This window comes from Arvicanthis niloticus, chromosome 3 (genome assembly GCF_011762505.2).
Source record: "Arvicanthis niloticus isolate mArvNil1 chromosome 3, mArvNil1.pat.X, whole genome shotgun sequence".
In the NCBI taxonomy this organism is placed as follows: Eukaryota; Metazoa; Chordata; class Mammalia; order Rodentia; family Muridae; genus Arvicanthis; species Arvicanthis niloticus.
The window spans coordinates 58,262,508-58,284,220 of record NC_047660.1 but is presented as its reverse complement, the minus strand read 5'-3'; the positions used below and the strand labels follow the sequence as shown (position 1 = coordinate 58,284,220).

At 44.5% G+C, this 21,713-nt stretch overlaps 1 protein-coding gene across 1 annotated transcript in view; it reads right to left on the bottom strand.

The window, feature by feature from the left end:
- The window catches only part of Tnfrsf19 (TNF receptor superfamily member 19), an 85,831-nt gene extending 83,768 nt beyond the window's left edge, over positions 1-2,063 (bottom strand). Inside the window, exon 1 of the mRNA XM_034498893.2 lies at positions 1,460-2,063. The gene's annotated coding sequence lies outside the window, so the exon portion shown is untranslated. The remainder of the gene's footprint in view (positions 1-1,459) is intronic.
- Between the last annotated feature and the right edge of the window lie 19,650 nt (positions 2,064-21,713).

Genomic DNA, 21,713 nt, shown 5'->3' with positions numbered 1-21,713 from the left:
TATGACAATAATGAAGTATTTTACCAAGTAAGCCCAGGACCAGAACATCAGAATGGGCCAATGTAGGTACAGGGTTGAATCCTATTGTCCTGAGTGCTTGAGGTTCATTAAAGATGTGTGTGTGTGTGTGTGTGTGTGTGTGTGTGTGTGTGCGCGCGAGCGCGTGCGCGTGTATATGTATATTTCTGGGTTTTTTGTGTTTGTGTGTGTCTGTGTGTTTATCTGTGTGTGTGTCTATGTATATGTCTCTGAGTATGTTTGTATGTGTCTCTGTGTGTATCTCTGTGTGTGTCTGTATGTATATGTCTCTAAGTGTGTTTGTGTGTGTGAGTCTGTGTGTGCATGCATGTATATGTCTGAGTGTGTGTGTGTTTGTGTGTCTGTGTGTCTTTATATGTTGGTATGTGTGTCTGTGTGTGTATCTCTGTGTGTGTTTGTGTGTGTGTTTCTGAGTGTATGTCTTTGTGTATGTATCTGTGTGTTTATGTGTCTCTGTGTGTGTAACTGTGTGTATGTGTGTTTCTGTGTGTGTGTATTTCTCTATGTGTGTTTGTGTCTGTGTGTGTGCATGTGTGTATGTGTGTATGTGTAGAAAGTTATTAATTCACAAGTAGCAGTTAACTGGCAAGCTGGGTGCCCAGTATAATTTGGTTTTGTAGGGCACTAATTGAAGTGAAAATGTGGCTAAAATACTTCATGGAACATAATAACTGTTGATTGCCAGACAGTTTTGGTAAACAGTTGGCAAATTGTAACTCACAACAGCTGTCACTATATATTTAGAGTAAATGTTAATTTAAGAATATTAACCTCGGGAGTGTTTCTGTAAACAAAGCTTCTACTATTTTCAAAGGTTACAGAGACTGGCTTGAGTATTTTTAGCCAAACCTAATGCAGCTTGGCCCTCACTGTTTCTGAGTTCTTTCGCTTTACACTTGAAAGGCTTCAATCCTAAATGCCTTTGCAGAGAATCCCTTGGGAATGCAAATGGCAAGGACACATGCGTGATAGATTTACATCTTGGAGGCCAGAGAATAAACTAAGAATACTGCTGGAATTGCTAGAGCTGAGTTTTGCTCCGTGGGGTTGCGGGAGATAGGGGAAGAGAAAGGAGGGGGTGGGGGGATTGACAACAAAATCCCACCGTTTCTAAATAAAGTAAGCGGGTTTTCCAGCCCAGCTTCCAGAGTCTGAAACCCTGCTGGCAACAGACCTTAGAGAGGCTCTGGTTTTGTCCAGTTTGAACTACTCACTCCCAAGTAAGATTTGCATGACAGATCTCAAACTCTTGTGCAAACCGCGAAACAATTGCATAAAGAATCAAATTCAGTTTCACGCGCACGCAGCCTGGTGCAGGACTTGGCTTCAGGCATGCTTGCTGGGAGTTGATAGCCGTTTTTCTCCCTTTGAACATGCGAGGAAAACGCAGTGAAAGTTCCAACCACACACAAACGCCTACCTGCTACTCGCCAGTGCTGTGCTCCAGACTCACACTTTCCGCAGCTTGGTAGCACTTCCGCGCCAAACGCTTTTACCTTCCCAAAAATGTGTGTGGGCGCAAGCCCAGACAAACTTCAAATCCAGGAAAATGGATTACCCGCGCAGATCAAAGGCAGGAGAACTAGGAGATGGAGTGCCTGTAATCTGATCGCCGATCAGTTGCTGCGCATCAAAGGCAAGGCTGAGCTTACTCTCTACGCGCACAGATCTAGAAAGTTCGCTACCCTCTGGTTCTTTTGTTAAAAGTGGGCCACGTTGTTCTGCCCCAGCTCTGGAGAGCAAGCTTCCCCGGCCTGGGCTGAGCGGCTGGATCTGCAGCTCTCTCGCGCGCGGTGCCCCAGCTGGGCTGCCTAGTGCCAGCGCTGCTGCGCCGCATCCCTTTCATCTCGCTGAGTGGCAGCTCCCATGACATCATGCCGTGCCTTGGGGCTGGTCGGGAGAAGCCAGTCAGCCTGATTTCTAGTCGCGTTGGTCTGTGCCATGCCCGGGACAGCCCTGCTGTGTGTCTCTTGACTGAGAGGGACACACCGGGACTGCTTCGGGCCGCTGTGCTCCTGACCTGTAAGGTCCCGGACCGGTGCAGGTTCCAGTATACAGCATCGGGCCGCTGCCTGTGACAAAAAGCACGAAGTCCCACCAGAGCAGGGTGTCTGAAACGCAGCAGAGCGCCACAGCAGTGTTTAATTAGGCCGTTTCTCCGAACACCTGCCTTACACCGCCAGGGTCACAGGCAAACGTTTTGAAAGCTTGAGTCCCCAGCCCCACCCCCACACGCAGCTCCCTACTCCAACACACACTTACTATGACAAGTCTTTAAGAATTAGTAAAATGTCTTTTCCTGGCCAAAGAAATTATTACAGGTGGCGCCAGTCAAGTATGGCTTTCATTGAGTAGTGAAGGAGTGGAGGGTACAACTTAAGGGGACACCACCACATGCTCACTGAACACCTGGGTCAGAAGCTTGTTAATCTGAATTTGGGGTCCTAATAAAACAACAACAAAGGATGCTTCCTGCTGAGTCGTAACCCATGGGTACATCTTGCGACTCCTAAAAGTCACAAAAGAGTTACTCAAAGGAAAGCATTTGCTTGCAATCACTCCACAGTTTCTGTCACAGGCAAGGCACAAACCACAGTTTGAACCCAGCTGAGAAATCTCCACCTTGTTTGTAGTGTAAAATGAAACTTAAGTGTCCGTTGTTTAGGATACACACAATGGTGGGTAAGCACCGTGGTAGGAATGCGACTGGTTTTGAACCTGGAGCTGTTTGTTCTGGGAGAGAGGAAAGATTCCCAGTTTACAATGGAAATGCGTCAGTTTGCAGAAGGGCAACGAAAATACCTCCTGCAGCACCCTTGGAGGAACCCACTTCCTTCCTTATCAGTTGCATCTCATTTTTCCTGGTGTGATATTTAAAAATAGTTTATGGCCTGTCTATCTCCAGCTGTCTTTGATTCCTGGGTAAATCTTGATAGCAAAATACTTGGTTTGAACAGCATGTTGAGTTCATTGTAGTACTTAAATAGATCTGTTAAGTTTCCAGTATTTTTTCCCCAGTTGGGGTCGAGGCTGGACTCTAGGGCCTGTTCGTGTTAGATAAGCCCTCCATGTCTGAGATGCTCCTGAGACACATGGGGCTCACTGGGTACTTGTTTGCTTTCTTTTTCTTTTTTTGAGACAGTGTCTCCAGTGTCATGAGCTGACCTCAAAAGTGCTGTTTATTCAAAGACAGCTTTGAACTCTTGATCCCCCTAAAGGCTGGAATTACAGGCATCCGTTGCTACATTCAATTTATGTGATTATGGTTTCTGAACCTAGGGCTTCATGCATATTCGACAAGCACTCTACCAATTGAACATGTACCCAGCCCCACGTCCTTAAAATGAGCAGACATGCTTTTGCATACCACCCCAAGACACCTGCACCTACACAGCTCCTAAGATTGGGGGGCTCATGAAATCAGGGGCAAACTGTCTCCAAAAAGGCTGACTCTTCTCTGAGGTAACCCAGGTGTTCCTCGGCCTGGGGTCCATGCCCACAGCCTTCGTCAGGCTTGCTGTTCCCTGTACCCCACTACAGCTGATGCAAACAGCTGGGTGCTCTTATCTCTGGGGAAGCAAGTTGATCACAAGTCTCTACAGTTTATCACCCATGAGAAATAGGCAAGGGTTGAATTCAGATGCTTAAATTTCTAGACGCTTCCAGAAGTCATCTGGAAGCAGCAGCTTCAGTGAATACACCAGTCAAACTAGCTCTACATGAATCTCACAAAACAACACTGGTTGTTCAAACATCTTTGCTATTAAGCCTGTACACTGAGTTGGTCATTTTTTGAGACAAGAACTATCTGTGTGGGAAATGAAACAACCAGATACAGAGTGTGGCTAAAGGCTGGTCTCCAAGAAAGAGTGGCCTCATGACCTGAAGCTTGTTTGCACTGTGCTCAACTGAACTCCCTGCAATGTGAGAGGTGGCCCAGCCCTTGCAACTCTGAAAGGCAGTGTGCGGGCTTGACTGGGAGGCCCATTCCCTTTACCTCTAAGAGGCACAGAAGAGGGCCTGCAAGATAACTCAGCCAGTCAAGGAATTTGCTGCCAAGTCAAATGACTTAAATTTCATCCCCAAGACCCACAAGTTATCCTCTGAGCTCAAGTGAAATAAAATTAGATGTCCTATGTCCAGGAACCCATTACTATACTCAACATAAAGTCGTATGTCATTTAACGATGGGGATTTTTTTTTTCTGGGAAATCTGTCATGCAAACATCAGAATGTGTTACACAAATCTAGATGGTATTATCTACCATACACTTAGGGAATCTGGTACACACACACACACAGAAAGAGAGAAAGAGAGAGGGAGAGAGAGAGAAGAGAAAGAGAAGAGAGAGGAAAGAGAGAGGAGAGAGAGAGAGAGAGAGAGAGAGAGAGAGAGAGAGAGAGAGACTAGCACATTGGCACATTGTTCATGATGAACCAAATAATAATAAATTCAAACGCAGAGAAGGTGATGCAGTTGGAAGAGTTGAGAGTGGCAGAATAACAGGCCTGTTGTGTTACAGTAACCTTTTTTAAAATAAGAAAGCATATTCTCTTGATAAGGAGAAACATAAACACATAAATACTTAAGCCAGCAGCATGGAGCCTGTTACTATTAACAAATATTATGTCACATATTCTGGGACAAAGCTATCTTAGCAACACTCAGCCACAGCATTTTGTCATTGACTCCTGGTTCCTTATCACAGCATAAATGGCAACTCTTACTCTCTTTACAAAGTTGCACTTTGGCCACTTGACTATGCAGAGGGAGGGACAGCCTTCTGATACAGTGAAGCATTGGACACAGTTCTATAACATTGTAATTGGTGAGACAGCCGCCATCAAAGGAAGGAGAGAGCTTCTAAAGGAGAGGGGTCTCATGTTGCCCCCTCCGCTGCCACTCATTTTCTCATCACCTAAAACATTCTTCCTTTGTTTATTTATGTTTCTTCCTTTCTGCTCTTGCTTGTTCTCCCTCCTTATCCTTCTATTCCTTCCTTTAAGACAGAACTTCAGGGGCTGGAGAAATGGCTCAGTAGTTAAGAGCACCCCAAGAGGTCCCAAGTTCAATTCCCAGCATCCACATGGTGGCTCACAATCATCTGTAATAGGATCTGATGCCCTCTTCTGGTGAGTCTGAAGACAGCTACAGTGTACTCATCAATAAAATAAATGAATCTTTTTTTTTTTTTAAACAACAACAACAAAAAGACAAAACTTCATATGTATCCCAGGCTAGCTTCTAATTCATGATCCTCTATCTTCTGTTAGTTTGCTTTTTTTGTTGTTTTGTAAAACATTCTGAATAAAATCAGCTTAAGTTAGGTGAGGGGAAAAGGGTTCATTTCTGTCTATCTCTTTCACAGTCATAGCCCATCACTGAAGGAAGTCATAGCATGAAAGCAAGCCAGGCAAGAACTCATCAAAAAACATGAAAGAAAGTTGTTCTCTGACTCATTTCTGTTAGCTTTCATATACAACCCAGAGCCCCGCTTCCCTGGCCTAGAGTTGTGGCCTTCCCACACCAGTCATCAATCAAGCAACACCTCACAGTCACTGGCTACATTGGCCATGTTAATCTGATCTTGGCAACTACTCATGTAAGGCTACCTTTTCCCAGACTCAGATCCCAGGGTGACAGTGAGCTCTAGCATCCAGAATGCTGATAGAGAGAACCATAAACATGTTATGAGGAGCAGATTGAATCCTGAATGAACGTGTGTTGTTGACATGAACACAGCCATGCCTCAGACCCACAGAAATGGCAAAACCCTCTTCTGGTCCAAGTACCAGTGTTGAGGAAAGATTCACCTTTATCTAAAACCACTCTATGCAAAGTCTTCCTTGGGGGTATGTCCAAATGTTGAACAGGGCATACTGAAAGCACCAAGCCCAGCTTCCTACTTCCCTGCAGAGACCTCCCAATGAGACCAGCTGACCCACCTCCTTGTGCAGCACATAATGAAGGGGCCAGGTTTCCCTATTGTATAGTGGGTATCCTCCATCAGGTGGCGAACAGCATCTCCTGTCCCAGCTTTTCTGTATGTTCATCTGCCCTTTTCTTCAGTGTCTGTCCTTTATTCACTCCCAAGTCACTCCAGTCAGGTTTCCAGGACCAAGCCTTGCTAGACATGGCAGTATGTGGCCTTTCTGTGTATCTATTTCACATAGCAGGGTGCATTTAAGGTCTCCATGGTAGATGAGAGAGATTAAGAATAGTTATTACTGAAAGGACTGGAATCAGCACAAGATACCTCAAGACCAAGTTCTCAGTGCAAAGGAGATTTATTTGCCCCAGAGGGACAGAGGTCAGGGAATAAGAGATAAATACAGGAAACAGAGGACAGGGGAGAAGGGGAAGAGAACTAGGGGAGGAGGAAGGAATATTTACCCCAGAGGAACAGAGGACTGCCTCTGCATAAAGAGGAGACAGATGTGGCCCACAGACAAATGGCAGTTTATAAAGGAAAAAGGAAAAGCCCCATGTTAGGATGAGATGTTTAATTTTGATTGGACATGTTAATTAGGGTGTTTTCCATGCTTGGGCCTGTTAGAGTCTCTTCAATTACTTGCAGAGGATTTGAGTTTGGCTTCTAGAACTCATGTCTGGTAGCTCCCAACCACCTGTAACTCCAGTGCCGGGGGATATGATGCCCTTGATGTCCTCTTCTGGCCTCTCCAGGCACTATCTTAATCACTGTTTTATTGCTGTGAAGAAACACCATGATCATAGCAACTCTTATAAATGAAAGCATTTAATTAGGGCTTGCTTATAGTTTCAGAGGCTTAGTTCATTATCATCATGGCAAGGAGTATGGCAGCACACAGGCAGACAGGATACTGAATAAGTAGCTGAGAATTCTACATCTGGCTCAGCAGGCAGCAGAAAGAAATGGACAGTGAGGTTGGCTTGGGCTTTTGAACCTCAAAGCCCACACCCAGTGACACTGTTTCTTCAACAAGGCCACACCTACTCCAACAAGAACATACCTCCTAATACTTCTCAGGTTGTATGCCACTATCTGATGACTTAGCATTCAAATAGATGAGCCCATGGGGGCCATCCTTATTCAAACCATCATATTCCACTTCCTAGACCCATGCAATTGCATTTAGTTCTTTTTTTTTTTTTAATTTTTTTTTTTTAATTTTTTTTTTTTTTGACAGGGTTTCTCTGTGTAGCCCTGGCTGTCCTGGCACTCACTCTGTAACCAGGCTGGCCTTGAACTCAGAAATCCGCCTGCCTCTGCCTCCCAAGTGCTGGGATTAAAGGCGTGCACCACCACTGCCCGGCTAGTTCAATTTTTAAAATCTCCACAGTTTATCACAGTCCCAACACTATTTAAAAGTTCAAAATTCAAAGTCTATTTGAGATTTAAGACATCTCTTAATTCTAACCCCCTGTGAAAATCAAAATTAAAAAATCAGATCATACTTCCGACATACAATGGCACAGAATACACATCGCCATTCCTAAAGAAAGGAAAGGGAGCATAGTGAGGAAACACTGGACCAAAACAAGACCTAAAACCAGCAGGGCAAAATCCAAATTCTACTTCTCTATGCCTGATGTCAAAGTGCTCTTCAGATCTTCAACTCTTTCCAGCTTTGTTGACTGCAACACAGTGTTCTCTTTTGGGCTGGTTTGACACCTCCTCTGTAGCTTTCTTTCACAGGTATCTATGACTCTGGCATCTCCAACATCTGAGGGGGCCTCCAATGAAATCCTGGCTTCACCTTCACAGCTTCACAAAATGACTTTTCTAAGCCTCCATGCAGGGACACCCCTGACACACAAGTGGCCTCAATGGCTTTCCTTAGCCACAGATGGAGATTTTATCTGTGACTCTGAAGCCAGAACCATGTGGCCAAAACTTCAAAGTTCTGCTGCTTGCTGAGAATAGAGCATGCCCTCCTCATTCAACTAGTTCCTCATTAGCTTTCTGTTGTAGATGGTTTCCCTGTCTTCCTAAACCTTTCTTTAATTCCTTTGCACAAGTTGGAAGCTTTGCTGGGTGGGCAGAGTCTTGCCCTGAGGTCACCACTTCCTTTATTCCATTTAGCAGTTTTTTAAAATTTATTTTTATTAGATATTTTATTTACATTCAGATGCCATCCCCTTTCCCCATTTCCCCTCCCTAGAACACCCCTATCCCATACCCCTTCTCCTTTTTGCTTTTATACAATTTTTTAAAATGTCAACCAAAGGCTTTATAAGTTTGGTAATGCTCAATATCAATCAGAAGTGTAACCTAATACCCAATCTATATATATCAACTATCTTTGACTGGTGGAGACATGTGAATATCCACCTCCATGTCTGGCCCCCCTCTCTCTTTCTCTCTCATCACCTAGCTCCTCCTCTCCTTCTCCTCCTCCTCTTCTTACTCCTCCTTTCTGTACTCCTCCCACCTTAGCTCCTCCTACATATCACCCTTCCTGTTAAAATAAAACTTTTCTCTCAAAATACAGTTAGAGCATAACTATACTAATTTATGTCAGTAAGATGCAAGATAGACCTAATACCCAGTCCATCATTTTGTTGACTAAACAGAACCTCTGTCATCTCTCCTAAATAAAAGACTTAGTTCTGAGCCTGGCTTTTTTTTTTTTTCTTCTTGGCTTTAGAATGAATGTCAGCTGAAAACCATCCTCTCAAATGTTTTCTCTCAAAGTAAATAGCAAGGATTGGCTATTTACTTAGTTTTCAACCCCATCAGAAATCCAGAATGACTGAGTTAACTGAGATTATGGGAAGCACAAAGCATAGCTTCTAAAACATAGCCAATTTATAGAGACCGCTGGACAGCTGGACAGTCCCTATACTACAGATGTTGGAGCATCTGATCTTCAGCCTTCTGGCCCAGGATCATCTGACAGACCTAGTAATGCAGAATTATTAAGGGCTGATAACTCTGTCTTGGCAGATATAATCAGTCGACTATTCTGCAAGTGTGTCCTTTTCTGGACAGTATTTTGTCTGTAGATGGAAAGAGGCAATTCTTGCCTAGTGGCTGTCTCACCACAATTGTAATAACTCCAAAGATGCTCAATTTCTTCTTATAATCCAAGACAGGAAGCTGTCAGGAGCAGACAGGTCTCTAATCAAAATGAACATTAATACAGAAATGTTTGTAATGTCAATTCTGTGGACTTCTGATGTTTTGAAAACCAACTATCCATGTAAGGCTATCTGGGCTGTTGTCTGTTAACTCCTCTCAGCTATTTCTAAAGAAAATATAGAAAACTCCCTAACAATAAACTCAAAGCCATGAATTTGCTATAGGCCCTTAACTCACAGTCTAACCATCTCAAATAAGTTTAAAAAGTTAAAGAAGGACTGGGTCTAAGCCTTGTATTTCTAAATGTGTTATACAGGCACAATGCCTATGATAGTAACAATATTCATCTCACTTTTATATTTATAAGAAGCTCGTACCAATAAAAACCTTAAATTTGAAATCAAAGTAAATTTTGTACCATTTAAGAAATTATAACTTCACCTTAATAACAATTATACATATTTCTACCAATAGGTTATGGCTATGCAATAAATCCTAGCTAATCCTCCCTGTTCCAACAAAACCACTACTTTTCCCTAGAAAGACAGCCCAATATTAACCACCTCAGTCCCCAAGCCCAGGGAATAGGGGCACCGACTCTTCATTAACTTCTTCAAGCTGATTATGGGTGTTGAGATATTAGAAGAGGGGTTGGGGGAAGAATAAATTGATAAGCCTCTGACACTGTGTCTTCACTGCATCCAGCTGGAATTCCAGGACATCAGAGGTTCGAGCAGGTGTGCTCAGCTTGCCCGATGAGTAGATACACCAAGGCTGTATATTCTGCAATATACAATTCACAAAACAAATTTTAGTATCAAGATAATTGTTTGTTTGAATTCTGGAATCTAGTCTTCTGGATGCCTACCTTTATCATGTCTAATCCATATAATTCTGGGCGTTTCTATGAGGGTGTGCTCCCACCATCCTCCCATTTTCGCCTCCCTGTTCTCAAATTCCTCAACACTAGGGAATCCAATCTTTCAGGCACCAAGGCCCTCCACTTCCACTGATGCCTAACCCCTTACCCCATCTTTCCACCTCCAATTACTATGAGGCTGTGCTCCCACCATCCTCTCATTCCCACCTCCCTGTTCTTGGAATTCCCCAAACACTAGGGAATCCAAACTTTAAGGTACCAAGGCTGTCCACTTCCAATGATGCCGGGCAAGGCCACACTCAACTACCTATACAGGTGGAGCCATGAGTCCCTCCTTTTGTGTTCTCGGGCTGGAGATTTTAGAATGGCTACTCCAGCTTGTTTCTTAGGACCATTTGCTTGAAAAATTGTTTTCCAGCCTTTTACTCTAAGGTAGAGTCTGTCTTTGAACTGAGGTGGGTTTCCTGTATGCAGTAAAATGCTGGGTCCCATTTATGTATCCAGTCCATTAGCCTATGTCTTTTAATTTGGGAATTGAGTCCATTGATGTTAAGAGATATCAAGGAACAGTGATTGTTGTCTCCTGCTGTTTTTGTTATTAGAGGTGAAGTTATCTTTGTGTGGCTATCTTCTTCTGGATTTGTTGGAAGAGGGTTACTTTCTTGCTCTTTCTAGGGTATAATTTCCTTCCTTGTATTGGAGCTTTCCTGCTATTATCCTCTGTAATGCTGGGTTTGTGGAAAGATATTGTGTAAATTTGATTTTGTCCTGGAATATCTTGGTTTCTCCATCTATGGTAATTGAGAGTTTTGCTGGGTATAGTAGCCTGGGCTGGCATTTGTGTTCTCTTAGGGTCTGTATGACATCTGTCCAGCATCTTCCAGCTTTTATAGTGTCTGGTGAGAAGTCTGGTGTAAGTCTGATAGGTCTGCCTTTATATGTTACTTGGCCTTTCTCCCTTACTGCATTTAATATTCTTTCTTTGTTTTGTGCACTTGGTGTTTTGATTATTATGTGACGGGAGGTATTTCTTTTCTGGTCTAGTCTATTTGGTGTTCTATAGGCTTCTTGTATGTTTATGGGCATCTCATTCTTTAGATTAGGGAAGTTTTCTTCTATAATTTTGTTGAAGATATTTATTGGCCCTTTAAGTTAGGAATCTTTACTCTCATCTATACCTATTATCCTTAGGTTTGGTCTTCTCATTGTGTCCTGGATTAGAGCGCCAGGGATCCCCGCTTCCTCTGGGTTCTTAGAGATTGGAGGCAGAGTTGTCACCCAAGATCTGCTCAGTGCTCTGGCCCAGACCGGAAGGAACCAGTGTTCCGGGCCAGGAGTGACTACCTAGGTCCTTGTGGGTCCCAGTTACCCCCTGTTTGTGGCGGGCCTTGCTGTCTGCTTACCTAAGATACTGCCCTAGTTAGAGCGCCTGGTATCCCAGCTTCCTCTGGGTTCTTGGAGACTGGGGGCAGAGCTGCCACCCAAGATCTGCTCAGTGCTCAAGCTCAGAAAGGATACTTGCCCAAGTTAGAGTACCTGGGATCCCTGCTTCCTCTGGGTTCTTGGAGATTGGGGGCAGAGCTGCCACCCAAAATCTGCTCAGTGCTCTGGCCCAGACGGGAAGGAACCCCAGGTTTTTCTTTAATGTTTCTATCTTTCGAGCACTGAACTTAGCCCAATTAAATTTCCTAGTGTCCCTTAAACTATTTATTTTGTATTTATCTTTGTCTACTTTGCTTGTTTTGATTTTAGATCTGCATAAGACTAGCCACAAGTAACACAGGACATAGTCAACACTAGGTTGTATTGAAATCTCCTCTGGCAATGCCATTAATCCAAAACTCTTCAATTGAGGCTCCGGCAGATTTTTTTTTTTTTTTTTTTTTTTTTTTTTTTTTTTTTTTTTGAGAAGGTAGAAAGTAGCCCCATTCTTTGCCAAATATCACAAGAACAGTTTGTAGGCCACTTAATAATTTCCTCCCCTACTGAACTCTCTTGAGCTTGGCCATCATAAGATGCATTGTTCTCAGCACCATTGCCTTCCATGCTCCTGATATGGCTCATTAAGATCACTTAAAAAAACGTTCAACTGCTTTCCTAATTCTGCATCCCAAAGTCTTCCACACTGAACAAATGGCACAGTCAGACTTGTCACATTAATACCCAATACTTGCTACCAACTTCTGTCTTGCTCAATTCTGTAACTGTTTTATTGCTTCGAAGAAACACCATGACCATGGCAACTCTTCCAAAATTAAACAACAACAAACCATTTAATTGGGGCTTGCTTACGGTTTCAGAGGTCTAGTCATCATCATCATGGCAAGGGGCATGGTAGCACAGAGTCAGACATGGCATTAGAGAAGGAGCTGAGAAGTCTACATCCAGATCTACAGGCAACAAGAAGAGAGAGATACTCTCTGACGTAGTGCTACTCCCTCATGACTAAGCATTCAAATATATGAGTTATGGGGGGCTATTCTTATTCAAGCAATCACATATAGACACACACACACACTAGCAGATGGGGGACTACAAAGAAGAAATCTTTACAAGAAAAAAAAATGGGCTGTCTTTATTTTTTTATTTTTTTGGTTTTTCGAGACAGGGTTTCTCTGTGTAGTCCTGGCTGTCCTGGAACTCACTTTGTAGACCAGGCTGGCCTCGAACTCAGAAATCCACCTGCCTCTGCCTCCCAAGTGCTGGGATTAAAGGCGTGCGCCACCACCGCCCGGCTGGGCTGTCTTTAAAATTACTCACTAGTACTCCATTCTCTGAACATTCTTCGTTTCTGTATTCATTGACCTGTTAGCCAACATTTCAGCTGCTTCAGCTTTCATCTTGAATAAGGCTCCCTGCTATAAGTTTGTGTCAAGTTTCTTGTGTGGACTTTTGCTTTTAGCTGAGTGATAGTCCATACCTAGGGGCACAGTGCCTGGGTCATAGGGCAAGACCATTGCAAGTGTTTTAAGAAACAGTCGTGAGTCTGCCTTATAAAATACCTGTGCTTTGCATTCTCACCAACAGTGAAGGGAGCTGCTGGTGCTCTGTCCTCAGCAGCCTCAGCACTGCCAGGTCATCTGAGATGTTAGCTCTGCGGCTCCATGACCTGCTCCTGCTTTAGTTTACAATGGCCTACACCATGGAGCATCTTCTTATGTGTTAATTAGCCCCCCATCTTCCATCTTCAAGGGAGTGTCTGCTCAGATCTTCACCACACTGTAAACTGCTCAGTTTTTAAAAGTTGCTTGCATATCAGGTATAAATACTATATTTATTCTATAAACACATATGTATAGACAGAAAGTATTTACCCCCAATCGCAATTCTGTTCCCATGGTTTCAGTCGTCAATGTGAACAGCAATCAGAAACCATTTGATGAGAAATAGCCCTAAATTTGGGGGCCAAGGATGACAGTGCGTGCCTATAATCTCAGTGCTTAAGAGGCAGAAGCAAGAGAATAAAGAGTTTAAGGTCGAGCTGGAGAGATGGCTCAGTGGTTAAGAGCACTGACTGCTTTTACAGAGGTCCTGAGTTCAATTAACAGCAAACTCATGGTATCTCACAGCCATCTGTATTGGGATCTAATGCACTCGTCTACTGTGTGTCTGAAGACAGCTACAGTGTACTCATATAAATAAAAATAAATAAATCTAGAGTTTAAGGTCATCTTTAGTTCTGTAGTGAGTTTGAGGCCAGCTTGTTCTACTTGAGGCACCTCTCTCAAAAAACTAACAAACAAAACAAAGGTTTTGGAGGCTCCCCACACCCCAGTGCCGGTGTATTGGGGTCACTTGAAGAGCTAGGGTTCTAGACCGGATGCAGAGGAGAAAGCAATTCGAACACCACAACCATCTCTCTCTGCTCCCTCAGTGATGACACAACATGTTTGACACTCTCCTTCCTCTCCATGATAGACAGTCCCTTCAAACTGTGAGTCAAGATAAGCCCTTTCTTCCTTAAGTTTCTCTTGGCAGGAAAATAACAGTATCTATGTCTTGGATGAACAAACAAACAAAAACAGCAACCTGACCCAGTCTCTTCTGTCTTGTCATTTCTCATGTGTGCTGATCACATGGTATCACGGCGCTGAGTTCAAGAGATCCCTGATTTGTCATTTTCCCCTTCTTTAAAGAACTTCTTTGACTACCCACCCCTCCCCCATGCTCTACTAGTAACAAACTTCTTCAGCTGTTTGGCTGGAAGATACCTTTGTCCCTTTCAGTTATGAGGGATTTTTGTTTTATACAGAAGTCTAATTCCGTGTTTCTGTCCTGCTTTTTCTTGCACCTTGTATTCCACTCTCTGCTTGCAACGCTGTCCTTTGTCCCTCATTGGAAAAGTGCTTTTGGTTGACATTACCTTCCTAGATTTTTATTTTATTTTGTTTTTAGTCCATTCTCCCTGTGCAGCATCAGCTGGCCTGCAGCTCATGCCCCTCCTGCCTCGGCCTCCTGAGTGCCCCACAGTGTGCCCCACAGGCTCACACCTGAGTGCTGAGGTAACAGGTGTGCCCCACAGGCTCACACCTGAGTGCTGAGGTAACAGGTGTGCCCCACAGGCTCACACCTGAGTGCTGAGGTCACAGGTGTGCCCCACAGGCTCACACCTGAGTGCTGAGGTCACAGGTGTGCCCCACAGGCTCACACCTGAGTGCTGAGGTCACAGGTGTGCCCCACAGGCTCACACCTGAGTGCTGAGGTCACAGGTGTGCCCCACAGGCTCACACCTGAGTGCTGAGGTCACAGGTGTGCCCCACAGGCTCACACCTGAGTGCTGAGGTCACAGGTGTGCCCCACAGGCTCACACCTGAGTGCTGAGGTCACAGGTGTGCCCCACAGGCTCGCAGCTCCTGTTTTATCTTTGATTTTCTGCTGTTTGAATGTGATGTGCCCATGTGTTTCAGTGTTTTGTTTCCTGGCAGCTAGCCCCTGAGATTCCTGGATCTGTAGTTTGGAGATTTTTGTTAACTTTGAAAAATTCTCAGCCATTACTACTTTTAGCATTCCTTCTATGCTCTGCCCAACGGTTACCTAGCAACAGCCAGGTAGGCCTGGCTTGCTATAAAAGGGACTATTTATCCTGCCTGCCTCTCTCTTCTCTTCTCTTCTCTTCTCTTCTCTTCTCTTCTCTTCTCTTCTCTTCTCTTCTCTTCTCTTCTCTTCTCCTCTCCTCTCCTCTCCTCTCCTCTCCTCTCCTCTCCTCTCCTCTCCTCTCCTCTCCTCTCCTCTCCTCTCCTCTCCTCTTCTCTCTCTCTCTCTCTCTCTCTCTCTCTCTCTCTCTCTCTCTCTCTCTCTGCCTCTCTGCCTCTCTGCCTCTTTTCTCTTCCTAACCCCTTTCTCCCCTCTCTCCCTTTACATATTCCTGGCTGGCCTCACCTCTCCTCTCCTCCTCCATTACACCCCCCACCCCCCAACCCTTTCTCTGTCTCCACTCCACTCCCTTCTCAACTCCCTTTCCCAAATAAACTCTATTCTATACTATACCCATTGTATAGCTGGTACCTCAGGGGGAAGGGATGCCTCAGCATGGGCCTGCAGAGGCACCTCTCCCACCTTACCATACCGTACTCTATAAAACATATCCTTGTCTTTTTATAAAACACAACAACTACTTAAGGTTTGGGGGATGTATTTGTTTACTTATTTTAACTATGTGTATGTGTATGTGTATGTGTATGTGTGCATGTGTCCCTGTGTGTCTGTGTGAACTGGGGTGCAGATGTCTGCAGAGGCCAAAGGAGGTTGTCAGATTCCCTGGAGCTGGAGTCATAGGCAGTTGTGTGTCACTGGATGAGGGTGCTGGGAACTGCACTTCAGTCCTCTATGAGAGCAGCAAGGGTCTCTGCAGCTTCTGTTACTATTTTAAACATTTCTTCAGCACTTATCTCTTTTTCTCCTTTAAAATCCCCATTACTCATTTATTACAGCTTGGGCAGCTGTTTCACTCGATGGATTCTGACGCTGCCCTGTCTCCTTCAGACTGTTTCTTTCTTGCCCTTTAGTATGCCTTGTGATTTTAATCAATCAATCAATCAACTGCTGAAAGTCAGTCACACGTGTGAGGTGAGGGGAAGGGAGGTGATTAGGCCTTTTAGGTGTGTTTAGTGTGGTCCCGACCCGGTTTCCTTATGTCCCTGTTTTGTTTTCTCCCGCTGGAGGTCTGGCACCCCCAGGAAGTCCTTCTGAGGTCTTGCAGCTTTCTTGTGTAATCCACCGCTACTTTCCTAGCGCCTTTGATGTGGTGGAAAGCTTCCTGTGTTTTACTGCAAGAGTTCGGATGTCAGCAGCCCACATCCCTGCACTGTGAATTCCACAAGTACTTCTGAGATTTTAGGAACGGCTTTGCGTGAGACCAGGCATGGCAGATGTGGGATGCTTGTACTTCTTCCTTTGGTAAGGTAAGGTACCACACAACATCTTCGGAAGGCAGGGGGTGTGATGGAGATTATCTGTCCATAAATTCGAATATTTGCTGGCCCCTCTCTCTCTGCCCCGAATGCAAAAGGTTTCCCCCTTGTCTCTGTGAGAACCTTGTGGGTGTTTCTGAGGGTGAAATTCATGGATGTGATGCTCCCGATGAGGGTGATCCTCCTGGGGGTCTTTAACACACAGGAGTCTATACACAGGCTCTGGAAAACCACCCAAGCCATCAACTAGGCGTTCCTCAGATTTCCCGGCTCTGGTGACATCTGTCTCTGTTAAGCAGATGTGGCAAGGCTGTATTTGCATATATTACCAGACTGGGGAAACAGGTTTGCTCTGTGAACTCAGAACTTGGCCACTGGTGGATCTAGAAAAGTCACCGCTTTCAGCTTTTTGTTTGTGTTTTGTTGATAGAAGGATGCATTCGGAGGGATTCACGCAGGGCTGTGGGAACTAGAAGTCCTTTGAACACCACAGGGCTTCCGAAATCATCATCATTACCCAGATAAGACGTCTCATTTTGATAGGTGTTTCATGTGTCATTTTATCTTTCCCTAGCTATCAACACTCACTTTAATTCTGTTTGTACAAACACTGTGTGAGTAGATACTGGGACTTATGTTCTTTCAAGTTTTGATTTAATAACATATCATTATGGGCTGAGGAGGAGGCTCAGTGTTTGCTATGTGAATATGAGGATAGGAGTTCAGAACTGGCCTAAGTGGATTAGAAGGTGGAGGTGGGGGAATCTCAGCAGCAAGCTGGTTTGCCCATCTAAGCTGTAAGGGTGAGCTTTAGCTGTAATTGGTTATTCCAATTGGACAAAACAACAAAAAGATGAAGCCTATGTTCTGTCACTATGATACAATAAGTAGGTCGCAGGACTGAATGAAGAACAGAATTGAATTCGGCTCAGAGTTATATTTAAAAGCACTGCCTCTGCCCAGCACTCACAAGGGCTTTGTGGCAGATGATGTCATAATTACAGAGGAGGTCACAGGCAAAACAGGGAACCCAAGGATTTAGGGGCTAAGCACGTACTGTTACAACTCATTCTTGTAGAAAATAATGAGTCTCCTTGAGAACTACATGAACCTTTTCTGAGGGCAGTGTTCCCAATGATGTCTTAAAGACTCTGCCATTTGTTAACATCACCACCCTGGGTGGCAATGTATGTTGGAAGAACCTCAGAAACAAGCAAGTGATGGGGCTGGGTACCAATAGCTTGTTCCAGGGCATGACCCCAATGGCCTAACTTCCTCCCAATAGATCCTACTTCTTAAGGGTGATACCACTTCTCAAGGACAGCATGCTGGGGATCCAGCATTTAACTCATGGGCCTTTAGGGGATAGGTAAAATGCGAACCATGGCAGGGTACTTAGACCACAGGGTTCTTATATACTGTAGATCAGAACCATGATGACATCAGGCAGTAACCTAATCAGCTGTTGAAAGGATCAGTAATGTGCTAGGATGCAGTAGCTCAGTGAGTGTGAACCCAGCATGTATGAGGCTCTGGGTTTGAGTGCCACATTGCACACCTAAAAAATACTAGTTTTTTTTTTTTTTTAATTTATTTATTTATCTCTAATTCTTAGCAGGTGAGAAAAACTTTGTTTCCCTTCGGAAATACAAAACCACCCAGGCTGATCCTGAACTTTGGATACCCTTGCCTCAGCCTCTCACATCCTGGGATTGTAGGTCTGTCACCACGCAGGCCTCTACTCTGCATTTGAAGAGTGTTGCATGCATAAGGACACGGGTGCTTGGCACTCTTGATGGTAGGCTCATAAAAGTGTTCAGAATAGCAAGGCTGTACTTACCCACTCTGATTCTGGGGCTGCTGTGTGTGAAGGCTGAGAAGGTGTCCATTCTGTCATAACTTGTTTGGCAGAGGAAACAACAACTTTGTCTCTGCTTTTGGTCAGAGAATACTAGAAGTCACCCTGGTGCCTCACACAGAGGCGTTCTCTGCCATTGAGATTTTTGTCATAGAAATCAGTCTGAGAGATGATTGCACCTTTGACACAGCTCAGGCAAGTTCGTCATTTTGTAAGGAACGGGATCTGAGTCCAAATGGGAGGGGACATTAGCTTGATCACAGGTTCCCTGTGCAGCTGCAGATTAGTGGTAAACTGTGTTTTCTCAAGTGCTGGAGGAGATTAGCCAGGCTCAGATTTCTGGTGGAGAGGCACAGACACATGCCTGTTCCTGTCCACCCTCCTTCCAGCATCATGACCCACCTTCTAGAATATACCACAGAGAAAGGCAGCTACTCGAAACTCAGGGGTATGCCCTCCAGAATGGAGCCTGCTCACTCAAGATGGGGTACAGACAGGAGACTGGCTGTCTCAGCCAGATCAGCAGAGGCTTGGGGAATCGTGGTGCCTCATGAGTGGCTTCTGGAGGTCAGAGAATGGACAACCCATGACCGTGGCTCTTCTAGCTCCCCCACAACTGGAAGATACTCCAGGACATTGCATCATCATTTCAGGAAGTATTACTCCTGCATCCATGGAGGGGGCTGTCTCTTTGATAAAAAAAGAAAGAATTGGGAATCATGTTTCTTTTTCCTTTTGAAAGAGCGTGTCTCCTCATCACGGTCTTCTGAAGAGCATTAGCCAACCTGCTGTGGACGGACAGGTAAACAGGGAGCCAGGAAAATGAAGTCCCAGTGCCAGTGGCTTCAGGAGCCATCTCAATGATCCATCTTTCCTCTCTTCCAGGAGGGAGATACTTCTGGACTTAGCCTGCTTTCTGTTGCTTTGACAAAATAGCTGGGTCTGAGCTGTTTATTAAGAAGTTTATTTGGAGGCGGTGGTGGCGCACGCCTTTAATCCCAGCACTTGGGAGGCAGAAGCAGGCGGATTTCTGAGGTCGAGGCCAGCCTGGTCTACAGAGTGAGTTCCAGGACAGCCAGGGCTACACAGAGAAACCCTGTCTCAAAAAACAAAAAACAAACAAACAAACAAACAAACAAAAAAAACAAACAAACAAAAAAAAAAAAAAAAGAAGAAGAAGAAGAAGAAGAAGAAGTTTATTTGGCTCCTCTCTCTGTAGGCTAGAAAACCAGAGAGCGCAAAAGCAGTGTCTGCATAGCATCGCGTTGTATCACTCTATGGTAGAGGCACATGGCAAGGCAGAGCCATCTGCTAGCCCAGCTCTCTTCCTTCTTCCAGGGGCAGTCCATCCTTATGACAGTGTCTGCTCCTAACTACCTCTCAAAGGCTTGACTTTTAAATAGTCATCAGCATACAAATATAAGGTTTAAGTTTCTTTCTTCCTTCCTTTCTTTTTTTTTTTTTTTAATTTATTTTATGTGAGTACACTGTAGCTGTCTTCAGACACACCAGAAGAGGGCATCGGATCCCATTACAGATGACTGTGAGCCACCATGTGGTTGCTGGGACTTGCACTCAGGACCTCTAGAAGAGCAGTCAGTGCTCTTAACCTCTGAGCCATCTCTCCAGCCCGGGGATTAAGTTTCTAAGGTGTGAACTTTTGGGGACATACTCAACTAATGGCGCCTTTTGTGGAAATTAAAATGAGAGAGAGAGACTATCTTCCAGACTATGTTAGCAATGAAAATGGGAAATGTACACCTTATACCTGTCAGATAAAATGAGATTGATATGTACAGGAAGGTGTGTGTGTGTGTGTGTGTGTGTGTGTGTGTGTTGTTTTTGTGTCTTAAAAGAAAAAACAAGTTATATGATGTATTAGTTACTTGATAAGATACCCTGATAAAAGCAGTTTAAGGAAGAAAGGGTTTATTTGGTCACAGATTGATAGTGCAGTCCTTCACGGTGGGGAAGTTGTTAATGGCAGGATCTTTCTGCAGCTGCTCACATGGTATCCACAGTCAGGAAGCAATGAATGCTGTTCAGCTAGCTTTCCCTCTGTTATGTGGTCCAGGACTCAAGCCCATGGAATGTTGTAACCCCCACCCCACCTCCTTAGGGTGTGTCTTCCCACTTCAATTAACCTAATCAAGATAACCCCTCACTGGCATGCACAGAGGCTAACCTACTCTAGATAATTCTTCACAAGTGTGCCAGGAGGCTTGTCTCCTATGTTATTCTAGAGCCTGTCAAAATGACAGTTGACACCAACCACCACACAGAACAACGTGTGTGCTATAAACGTATAAAAAGTCTCTATAGAGACAGTCACACACGAAGAGACAGGGAGATGAGCACTTTTTAGAAAGTATTTCCTCTTTTTGGAGGCTTTCTTAAACAACTGCCTTTCCTCTTCGCAGCACTGAACTTGCTCTCCAATCACAAAACAACTCCATCTATAAATTGGCTTCCATTTCCACTGTGCTTTCTGAAGGGAAAACTATGGTATAGCCTCTCCACTGTCCCCAGAGAGCTCAGCATGGAGGACCGCATAGCTATCCGATGAGGTAGGAGTTACTGCTGTCATCTTCTGATTGGACGCACTTAGATCAGAAGAAATCATGATCCTAACTTTCTAGCATGCTTCATTTGGGAAGGATGTCCCCAAAAGCTTGGTAGAATGTCCTCTGACCCGGTCACTCTTCAATGACAGGTTCCTGAGACAGAGGACTAGGAGATAAGAAAGTAAATAAGCCAAGAGAGTTGGGATCAGGTGGTGTCTTAGAGTTTTACTGCTGTGAAGAGACACTGTGACCAAGGCAACTTTTATAAAAAACAACATTTAATTGGGGCTGGCTTACAGGTTCAGAGGTTCAGTCCATTATCATCATCAAAGCAGGAACATGACAACATCCAGGCAGGCATGGTGCAGGAGGAGCTGAGAGTTCTACATCTTCATCTGAAGGTTGCTAGCAGAAGACTGGCTTCCAGGCAGCTAGAATGAGAAGAGTCTTAAAACCCATGTCCACAGTGACACACCTACTCCAACAGGGACACACCTTGTAATAGTGCCACTCCCTGGGCAAAGCATACATAAACCATCGCAGGTGGTCTTTCACAAGCTCACACTAGCCAGCAAATTTATTACGAAGCACAGCATCTTATCTACATTTTGAAAGTAGGGAAAGGGGGCAGAGTCGGCAGAAAACCATCATACAATGTGATGGAGTCAGCAGGAAGCTGATCAAGCAATGTTGCATGAAGGGAACACAGGGTATCTCAAGTGTGTCACAGAGCAGCACACACAGCCTTGGACAGGTAACCCCAGCTCTTTGTGAGAAGAGTTGGGTTCTCAAGATCCACAGTCACAACTCCCTCGAGGCCCTAACCCCAGGCCATTACGGGTCTTGCCAAGCATGTTTCTGGTTTTAGACAAGAAACTACATTCATTCTCTAGAGCC